Here is a 10,274-nt window from a genome sequence, read left to right as displayed (position 1 = left end):
TGTTAATGAGTCTTCCTCCAATGCTGATGCCACATTTTTCTTCATAGAACCCAGCTTCTCGTATTATTTGCTCAGCATACAGGTTGAATAAGTATGTATGTCCTTAAAATACACACTCTCTCTAAATAAAGACAATTATACAGTCATACCTGTGCCTAGCATGATACTAGTAACACATGTACAATGAAATATGCACTAACCCCTTTATAATGTCCCCCCCCCCAATTTTTCCAAGTTAGAGTTTCAACATGGGACAAAATTCTTTTTCATATGTGAATCTAGAATACAAATTATTTGCTTCCAAATACAATGGTAGACATTTACATTACAAATGGGAACATTTGGAGGGTAAGAAGAGGTAACAGGCACTGAGTAATTTAATAATTTACATTAACTCTTGATGCTTGAGAATAATCCTGTGTTCTCTGAGACCATCTAGGCAATGGTCCTGTCCTATAAATTCTGGGTATAGGCCATTATTTCTGAATTTTGGCCTACAGCTATGCACTACAAACCCTTTGGAAAGGCAATTGTTCCCTCAGGTATGGCTGGCCCCATTTACCTAGTCTGCCCGACCCCACCTTGCTTGAGCCTGGTAGGTCCTATTCTTATGTCCCCTCTAGTATGCTGCTCATTCCCCAGATATGGGCAGAGGTCCCATCTTAAAGGCAGTCCCACACTCCAGATTAAAATTTTTTAAGAAGACCTCACTCTTTAAAATTTAGGAAACTGTGAACCCACACATAAACTCCAGATGTCATGGAGTTGCCTTTTGAGACTGAGACAGCTCTGTTCCCTGTGCTCCTCGTCTCTTTAGTTTCTGTTTCCTGGTCTCTAGACAAGGATAGCTTGGCTTTGCTCTGCTCAAACAAAGTGTTACAAAGTTCTATAGCTCTACTGATAAGTGCCCAGAGACATAACACTCCATCAGTAAACTTTGGCTAGCAGGCACTCAACTCTCTAGTTATGTTGGTCCGAGAGCCTAACTTCACTGATGTGTATCTAGAAGCAACCTACTCAGCCTGGAAGCCTCCTGCACAAAGGTGCTCCGTGGACCAGCTTCCATGCCATCTTGTGCCAGTTTCCTGGTTCTGCTACTGTATCTCTGCCATTTCTTCTTACTGTCTGTGGAGTTACACCTCTCCTCACTTCCTTCTAAGCCTCTCATCAATAATGCCTTTGACATTCATAATGCCACCAACAGTTTCTTCTTGTTAATCTAGGATTTTATTATTAAACAAATTAGTATTCTAACAACCTCTGCTCATTATCCAATTACAAAACTGTTTCCACATTTCAGGTATGTAACAGTAGTATCCCACTCCTGGCACCAAATTGTCTATAATTACTGCTGTAACATAAATAACACAAGTGGGTGGATTTAACAATCAGGAGTTTACTCTCACACAGTTTAGGAGGCTAGAAGTCCAAATTCAGAGTCCCAGCTCTAGGAGAAGCCTTTCTATTTGTTTTCTTTGAGAAAAGATCTGTGTCTCCTTTTCACATCTGTAGGCACAGTATTCCCTGGAGATCTCCCTACATCTTGGTATCAATCTTCTCATTCATCTAGAAGCTTCACAGTGCAGAGACCCCAGGACCAAAGGAGACAGTCTACTCGCAGCTATTGTGTCCCAACACAGAGTAGGCCCCTCTGTGCTTGACTCATTTCCTCTCTTCGTTTATATCTCAAAAGAGATTGACTCAAAACACAACATAGTCCTATAAATTGCATCTGGTCTCATTCACATCATAAATGTGAGGATTTATGTTACATAGGATAATTACATCAATAATAGCTGATCACATCATGGAAATCATTGCTTAATATTAGAACTCATCATAACTGCATCTTAGCTGCTTAAATCTCTGAAAATCCTGGTCAAGCCAAGTTGACACAAAACTTTAACTATCACAAGGAATAATGTTATAAGCTGTATAATAGAAGAATTGAAAATCAAAGAGGTGATGGCCTGGGAAAAAAAGCATGGGTTAATATACTGAATGTCAAAAACGAATGGTGCTTTTTCTATATGTCAATAAGTTTAGCAAGTGCCATTCATCTTCAGTAGAACTTAATCTCTTAAATGTTGCAGTATCACAAGGTTTTCCAATGGGATGGTAAAGGCCCTAGTTTGGATAACAACAAGACAGTGTTTTATACGCCAGACATGATTCTCAAACTTTAAGGATCACTGAGAAATCATTTTAAAAATTCTGATAATCTGTCTACATTCCACCCCTAACATTCTAATCTCATTGGTTAGGAGGGAAATTTGACAATTGGGAATTGCAAAAGTCTTCAGGAAATCAAAATGAATTTTGGAAAACAATGGATTAAAGGAATTCCAAAAGGAAAACAAAGTGTATTTAAAAATTAAGAGTTGTAAACTTTGGGGAAAATATTTAAATTCACTTTTTGAGAAAATACTGCCATAGCCATAAGATGTTGTTTACGTCTTTGGAGATGCATCCAGGTGGCTTAGGAAGAGAAAAGTATTTCTGTTGGTCCAGTTTTACTCTGACACAGATTTTCATTGAGAATATACAAAATATTTATCCCATGGATTCTGTCTGGTCTAGACAAATCAAGAACTTGGACTAGGTGAGCAAAAAGAACACGGACGTTCACACGGGGACTTGTTCACCTCATGACCACATTCAGTCTTTTATTTCTGTGAGTTTACAAACCCTCAAGATAAACAAGGTGAGGTTCCATCAAAAGAAAGTCAATGGGATAAATTTTAAAATCATTGTTTTTTTCTCACTACTAGGGATTTTGTTTGCTGAATGAGGTTAAAAATTCCAGGACGATTTAAACATTTTGTTTATTGTTGTGTGTTGTCAAGTTATTTCCAACTCATTTAGAGGGTTTCCAAGGAGCAGCTGGTAGATTTGAACCACTGACCTTGTGATTTCAGAAGTTTTTGCTTATCGTACAGTGCTACACACAATTTAGTTTCCTCTATGATTGTGGTGGAGTCCTGGTGTGGCATTGTGGGTTAATGCACCAGACTGCAAAGTCATTTGATGTGCAAGGTCGGTGGTTCAAGCTTACCCGTCACTCCTTGGAAACCCTGTACAGGGTAGCTATGGGTCGGAACCTATTCAACAGCACTTAACAACAACAGCAATGAGTGTGGTGGCTCTGTAGGATAAGCACTAGACTGTGAACCACAAATTTGGTGGCTCAAGCCTACCATTTGCTCCTCAGAAGAAAGATGAAGCATTCTGCTCCCACAAAGATTGACAGCCTCAAAAAATCTATAAAAGGGTCCTATGAGTTGGAGCTGACCTCATTTCACTTAGAAACAACAATGAGTTAGACTGTTCTTAAAAGCAACAATATGTGATCCACAGGAGTACTGGTGGTGCTATAAGGTAAGCACTGGAGTGTTAACCTCAAAGTCAGCATTTCAAACCCACTAGCTTCTCAGAAGGAGAAAGATAAGAGTTTCTGCTACCATAAAGATTTATAGCCTCAGAAACCCTACACAGGGACACTGTGATTTGGAATTGACTGGATAGCAATGGGTTAGATTTTTGCTTAATATATGATTCAAAGGAACCCTGGTAGGGTTGTAGGCTGCTAACAGCAAGTTTGGTTATTCAATCCCATCAGCCAGTCCCCAGGAGAAAGATGAAGCTGACTGTTGCCATAAAGATGTATAGTCTCAGAAACCCTATGCAGCAGGTCTACTCTGTCCTATAGGGTCATTATGATTTGGAAACTACTCAACAGCAGTGAGTTTTGCATTTGAGTACATGATTCAAAACTAGGTGCCTCAGTGACACAAACAGGTTGTAGTCCACTGTTAACTGAAGGTTGGGAGTTTAAATGCACTCTGTGACTTTGTGCTAAAAAATACCTAACAGTCTGAATCAGTGAAGATTACAGTCCAGAAAATTCTACAAGTAGTTCTACTCTGTAACTAAGGTCTTGCTATGAGTTGGGGGCCAACTCCATGGCAACTAACAAAAACAATATTTACCTATCTGAAAATGAAGTCTTTCAATAACTAGCAGCTTTCATAAAATATGTCAAAATGAAAGTACCACAAGTGAGTTAATCATCATGAAGAAATTATCAAAACTGTAAACTATACCAAATCAGATATTCTTTCTAGATGTTTGAAATAATCCTTTTCTAATGTGTCCAAAGCATTTATAGTTTCATGAGAATGATTTTAGACTTTCATATTTTGAGCAGATAGATAGGTAGATAAAGAGAGAGATGCTGTTGCTGTATGCTTATGAGTCAATTTCGATGTACAGCAACCCTGTATGACAGAGCAGAAACGCCCTACAGGGTTTCCTAGGTACCTGTTTTGGGAGTAGGTCACCATTTTCTCCCAAGAATCCTCAGGTGAGTTTGAAATGTCAACCTTTCCATTAGCAATTCAGCTTAATCACTGCACTAACAGGGATAGAAATATATGAGGGGGCTTCAAAAATATCATGGAAAGATTCCATTATAATTTCATTATATTTTCCCACACACTTTTTGTAAGCTCCCTCATATATTTTTTCTGCATTTATACATAATTTCAGTGATTTAAGCATGATCCTAAAGAGTTATAAGATTTGAGAACTAACCCTCAGTTTAAAGACACTTGCCAATTTTGCTTACAGTGCTGAGAATGGCCATACTTTTATGCAAATAATGAGTGCATGATTTTTTGTTGTGAACCACACATCATTGTCATGTATGAGTTTTCTATGCATGCTATATGCATTATTTTTGTGGATACACCAAATTGCTTACTTCAGTTCTATTTTGAAATGTGGAAATAAGAGGACATAAACTATGATTTCCTAATATGAATGCAATCATAAGAGACATTATTTGTATTTAGATTTACATTTGGTAGTAAATGTACATGTCAAAACCAAACCATATTGGAAATAAAAACATGACCCACTCTTTGGTCTGATTTAGACACTTAACAAAAGCTAATATAAATACTCTTAAAGCCAGAAAGAAGTTATTTATATTCTTGCTGGTTTAAATACCATAGAATAAATATAAGAAAACAATACGTTATTCAAAAGCATTTTGGTGTATGCATTTCTATTATCTAGGAACTGTACAATTATTAGCAAAACTATCTGATAAAATAAAATAAAGATTTTCTCCTGGATAATTCTCATCCTGATTTAGAATCCATCCTTGTCTATCTGGCCATAATCTACAATGCTATCCAGAGAAACTTTCCACTATGGTTAGCTAAATTCTCCAGCTATAAGTTACTCTGTAAAAGTAACTTTGGCACTTTCGAAGGCTCATTAAATCTTTCTGGGCTCTAGGGTATCACTAAGTAAACTGCTGCAATAATTGGCTAAATGGTATCCTCAGGATCTTAAACAGTTCTTGCGCCTTACAAAAAGGACTAAATCTCAAAAAGGAATTTACTTCCTACAAGGATATGCCTGAGACCTTTTGTTTATTGTTCCAAAAATAATTTAAGGAGATTAAATCAATTTCTTTAGATACATTCTGTGGTCAAAAAAACAGTTTTTGACTCTCAGTGTTTAAAAACAACAACAACAAAAATGGTATCAACCTCGCTGTCCACTGTCTATTTAAATGATGTGAGAAGTTTGATCTGCATTTAATTCTAAATTGGCTACTCTGGAAATTCTTCAGCTATTTCTTTAAGACTCAAAAAGTTTCATAAACATTGCTGTAAGTTTAAGTGCATCTAGAGCTATCTTCCAACTTTTAAATGATGTAATCTAAATAAACTAAACTAACATCGCCAAAGGAATTTCCATTACAGTAATGGAAAGAAAGATGAAAGGCTGCAATCGAGTTATTTGATCTCATTTTAGTATTTTCCCAGAGTTGTGTTTGTTCATTTAACTCTTCTACCATCATTTACTATTTTTCAACCAACTGACGTGGTGCTGTTGGATAAACACTGAACTGTTAATCACAATGTAGGTAGTTCAAACCCACCAGCTGCTCTTTGGAAACCCTATACAAGGTTGCTATGAGTTAGAACCAGCTCAAAGGCACTCAACAACAAGAGGAAAGTATAGGATAAGGCTCACATTGCTTTTTGTGCCTGAAAGATCTCCCTAAATGCAATTCCATGGAAATAGTGATAACAGAAGTTTATTGACAGGAAAGAGTTTAACCTAAAAATTGAAGACACAAGGAGAAAATAAGCAAAATGTTCCAGGTCCTTTCCCTATTCCCTTGCCTCTCTCTTCTCTGCATTTTTTCCAAAGGATTGGATGTGTGCCCTTCCTATACTCAGTAATATGTACATACAAAATACTGGTTTGGGAAAGTGCTGGTACAAAAGAAAAGTAGCTATAAATACCTGTTATCTTTGTCCACCTTTACACATACACACACACAATCACACACTGACCAAGACTCAACTGTTATAGGCAAATTATTTCATATATTAAAAAAGTACTTGTTCACAAAATTATCACCAGCAAAATAGTTTATACTTGACTCAGGGTACCCTTATCACTTTCATTAATTTTTAATTTGTGAGTTTTATGGCAGCACAGATGGTATTATCATGCCAATTTTACAGACTGTTACAAGAAAACTCATAAGATGTTTGCTGAGTCATAGGGCTAGTCTTCAACAGGACCTTACATATTAGGGAATCCTGTTTTAGCTGATTCCAGAATTCAATACATTGTGATATTTAGGGAAAAGTCATTTATTTTAGAACATTAAATATCATATATAAATCGTTCATTTTTGCAAGAGTAAGTTGTCAAGGTTGCTCAGATCCTAAAAGCAAAAATCTGGTCAAATAAATTCAAATACATTAAATCTAGTGCAGCTGGTTCTGCAGTAGTTCTCAGAGCCTTTAATATACTAAGGTGTCCTGTGAATCACCTTGCAGAACTGGCAGATTATTGTTCCTTTCTTTTGAAGGCCATCTTATAAGAGTAATGTGTTTAGATCTAACTGAAAGGTTAGCAGTTCAAATCTACCAGCCATTCTGAGGGAGAAAAGTGAAGCTTTCTGCTCCTGTAAAGATTTATAGCCTTGGAAAAGCTATACAGGGTCACTATGAGTCAGAACCAATTCCACGGAATATTAACCACCACTACCATCACCACCACCAATGTTCCGTAAAGCCCTGATATGGTGCTGTAGAATAAGCACTAGACTGCTAATTACAAGGTCATCGGTTCAAACTCACCAGTGGCTCTCAGAAACACTATAACATGTTGCTATGAGTCAGAATCAACCTGACTACACACAACATCAATAATAATGATTCCCAAACTGTAGCTTGGTAAATATTTTTGCCAATTCTTTCTAGTCTAGCAATGTCAGTGTCTATATGGTGATTGTATATATCTTGGTTCTCATTCATTTTATGGTCCTTAAAAATTTAATACCAGAGGTCAATCTAAATTCCCCTATGTCCAAAAACTATGATAAGTCTTCCTCTTCTACACCGTAGACTACAAGTATTGAAAACATTCATGGCGAGTAGAAATGCAAGAGAAAAGAATTCACACTTCATTTCTCCTCCAGGAGGAGAGATACATTACTTTAAACACTTCCTCTGGATTTTTTGGAAACTACAGTCAACCCTACAGAGAAAGATCTCTTGTTTCTTTCACTCCTCGGTCTCTCCATTTCTCCCTCTACTTCTCTGCAGCTCAATTTTGTTTTTCCTACTCAGCATTTCTAGATTGCTACTTTCTTGCCATCTTCCACTGCTACTGAAGAATGTGTTGGATTATATATAGAATAGATAAAGGGTACTAGTACAAGTCTGAAGAGTTTTCTTGGATTTCTCAGTTAAATTTAGAAAATTGTGAGTATTGTGAGCTTTGTTCTAGGAATGTTGGGAGAATCATAGTAGGAAAAATGTCTTTGAAAAACTCTGTGTATACAAATAACAATAGTATTTTGCTGGTGTTTTAGATAGCTATCTGCCATCAAGTCAGCTCCAATTCATGGCAACCTTATGTACAAAAAAATAAAACATTGCCCAGTCCTGCATTATTGTGCCAATACATCTCACTGAGGGTCTCTATCACACTCACAGATCCTCTAATTCACCAAATACTATGTCTTCCTCCAGTGCTTGATCCCTCTTGATGACATGTCTAATGCAAGTGAGCAGACAGACAATATTCTGTTGTGGTCCATAGTACTTTAATTAATTTACAAAGTTTTCCTTACTACTCTGCCCTTGTTTGAAAACTCTATTTAAATACATCCATGAGTGAACATGAAGATATTTGACATACCAGTGTTCAAATACCACTTTCAGTTTCACAATAAAAGTTACCAGAGAATTCAGTACATGGTGATACTGACGGATGATGGACCACTGTTGGAGATAGCTGCAGTGTAATGGTAAACTGTGGGCTCTGGGTAATTTGGGAAAATTACTGACCTTTCATTGTCTTAATTTCTCACCTTTAAAACAAGAAAATAGAAATATATACCTCATATGACTCCTGTAAGTATTAAATAACATGCAAGGTTCTGATAACAATGTTAGTATACAGTTGTTGTTGTTGTTAGGTGCCATGGAGTCAGTACTGACCCATAGTGACCCTATGCACAACAGAATGAAACACTGCCCAGTCCTGGGCCAACCTCACAATTGTTGCCACGCTTGAGCCCATTGATGCTGCCATTTTGCCGATCCATAATATACAGTAATTACTCCATAAATGCTAGCTAATATTAATTTTGCAATGCTCTCCTATTCCACGAAGTCCTGGTGTGGTGCTGTGGGCTAATGTGTCAGACTGTAAAGTCATTTGAACTGAAAGGCCAGTGGTTCAAGCTCACCATCTGCTCCTTGGAAACCCTATACAGGTCGCTATAGGTCAGAATTGACTTGCTGGCACTTAACAACAACAACCCTATTCCACAGGAAAACCAGCCAACAACAATAGACCAAGGGTTCATAAATACCTTATCCTAAAAAATCACATCAGCTGAATGGGGAAAAGATCAATGATAAAAACCAGTATCATTCATATTTGACAATGGAATGGAAGGCCAATTCAAGCAAATTTTCAGTGGAAGTAGTATGGTGCTATTACAAAGAACTAGAATTAGAAGGCCATAGTAGACTGAATAATGATCCCCAACTATGTTCATATCTTGATTCACGGAGCCTATGAATGTTACTTGTTATGGCAGAAAAGACTTTGCAGAGGTGCTTAAATTAAGGATTTTGAGATGAGGAGATTATCCTGGATTATCCAGATGGTCCCTAAATGCAATCACATGTGTCTTTATGAGAGAAAGAGGCAGAGGGGGATTTGACTGCAGCAAATGTGACATTATGAAAGCAGAGACAAATTTGATGATGAATTGCATGCCATTGACTTTATAGAAGGAAAAAGAGGCCATGAGCCAAGATATACAATGGAGGCAGCTCTTAGGAAAGGATATAGTCCTCTCCTAGAGCTTTCCAAGAGAAAATGTTCTTGCTAATTTCTTACTTTAACCCCACAAATCTGATTTCAGGCTTTTGGCCTCCAAAACTATATAAAAATTAATTTGTGTTGTTTTAAACAATGAAATTTGTGGTAATATGTGATAGCAACCATAGAAAATGAATCCATTTTGGTTTTTATCACCAATTTTGTTCTGCCAGTCTGACTCTGTGTAGGTATCTTATTTTCCCAACTGTAAATTTGGTTACTCAATAATATACTATCTAGATCCATTCTATATATAAGTTTATCATATATGTGAGTCTGGTATGGCACTGTAGGATAAACACTGGAGCACAAGGTTAGTTTGAATCACAAGGTTGGTGGTTCAAAGTCACCAGCCACTCCTCAAAAACCCTACACAGGGTTGTTGTGAATCAGAACCAAGTCAACAGCACTTAACAACAATGACAACATTTCTTATTTATGACGTCTTATTCTCTTTCGGTTTGTTTTTGGAATATTATGCATTATAGCGAAAAGTGAAGACAAAGAGAGTTGGTGTACTTTGAATAAAACAGCAAGAAAATGGTACCTGATGCGTTCAAATCAATTCTGATCAATGGAAACACCATATGTTACAAAACACAACTGGTCCATAAGATTTTTCTGTCTGTGGTTTTTATGGAAGCAGAATGCTAGTTGTTCCTTCCATGGCACTGCTAGGTGGGTTCAAACTGCCAACCTTTAGGTTAATAATGAATTGTACATTTTTGAGCCACCCAGATATATTAAGAAAATGGGAGGGACATATAAAATCAAGAATCATCCACATTATTTCACCAAAAAGCCAACCTTGTGGTTATGAGTCCAGTTAACACTAG

The sequence above is a fragment of the Chrysochloris asiatica genome, unplaced genomic scaffold (genome assembly GCF_000296735.1).
Source record: "Chrysochloris asiatica unplaced genomic scaffold, ChrAsi1.0 scaffold00470, whole genome shotgun sequence".
In the NCBI taxonomy this organism is placed as follows: Eukaryota; Metazoa; Chordata; class Mammalia; order Afrosoricida; family Chrysochloridae; genus Chrysochloris; species Chrysochloris asiatica.
The sequence above is the reverse complement of the archived record's forward strand: the minus strand, read 5'-3'. Positions refer to the sequence as shown.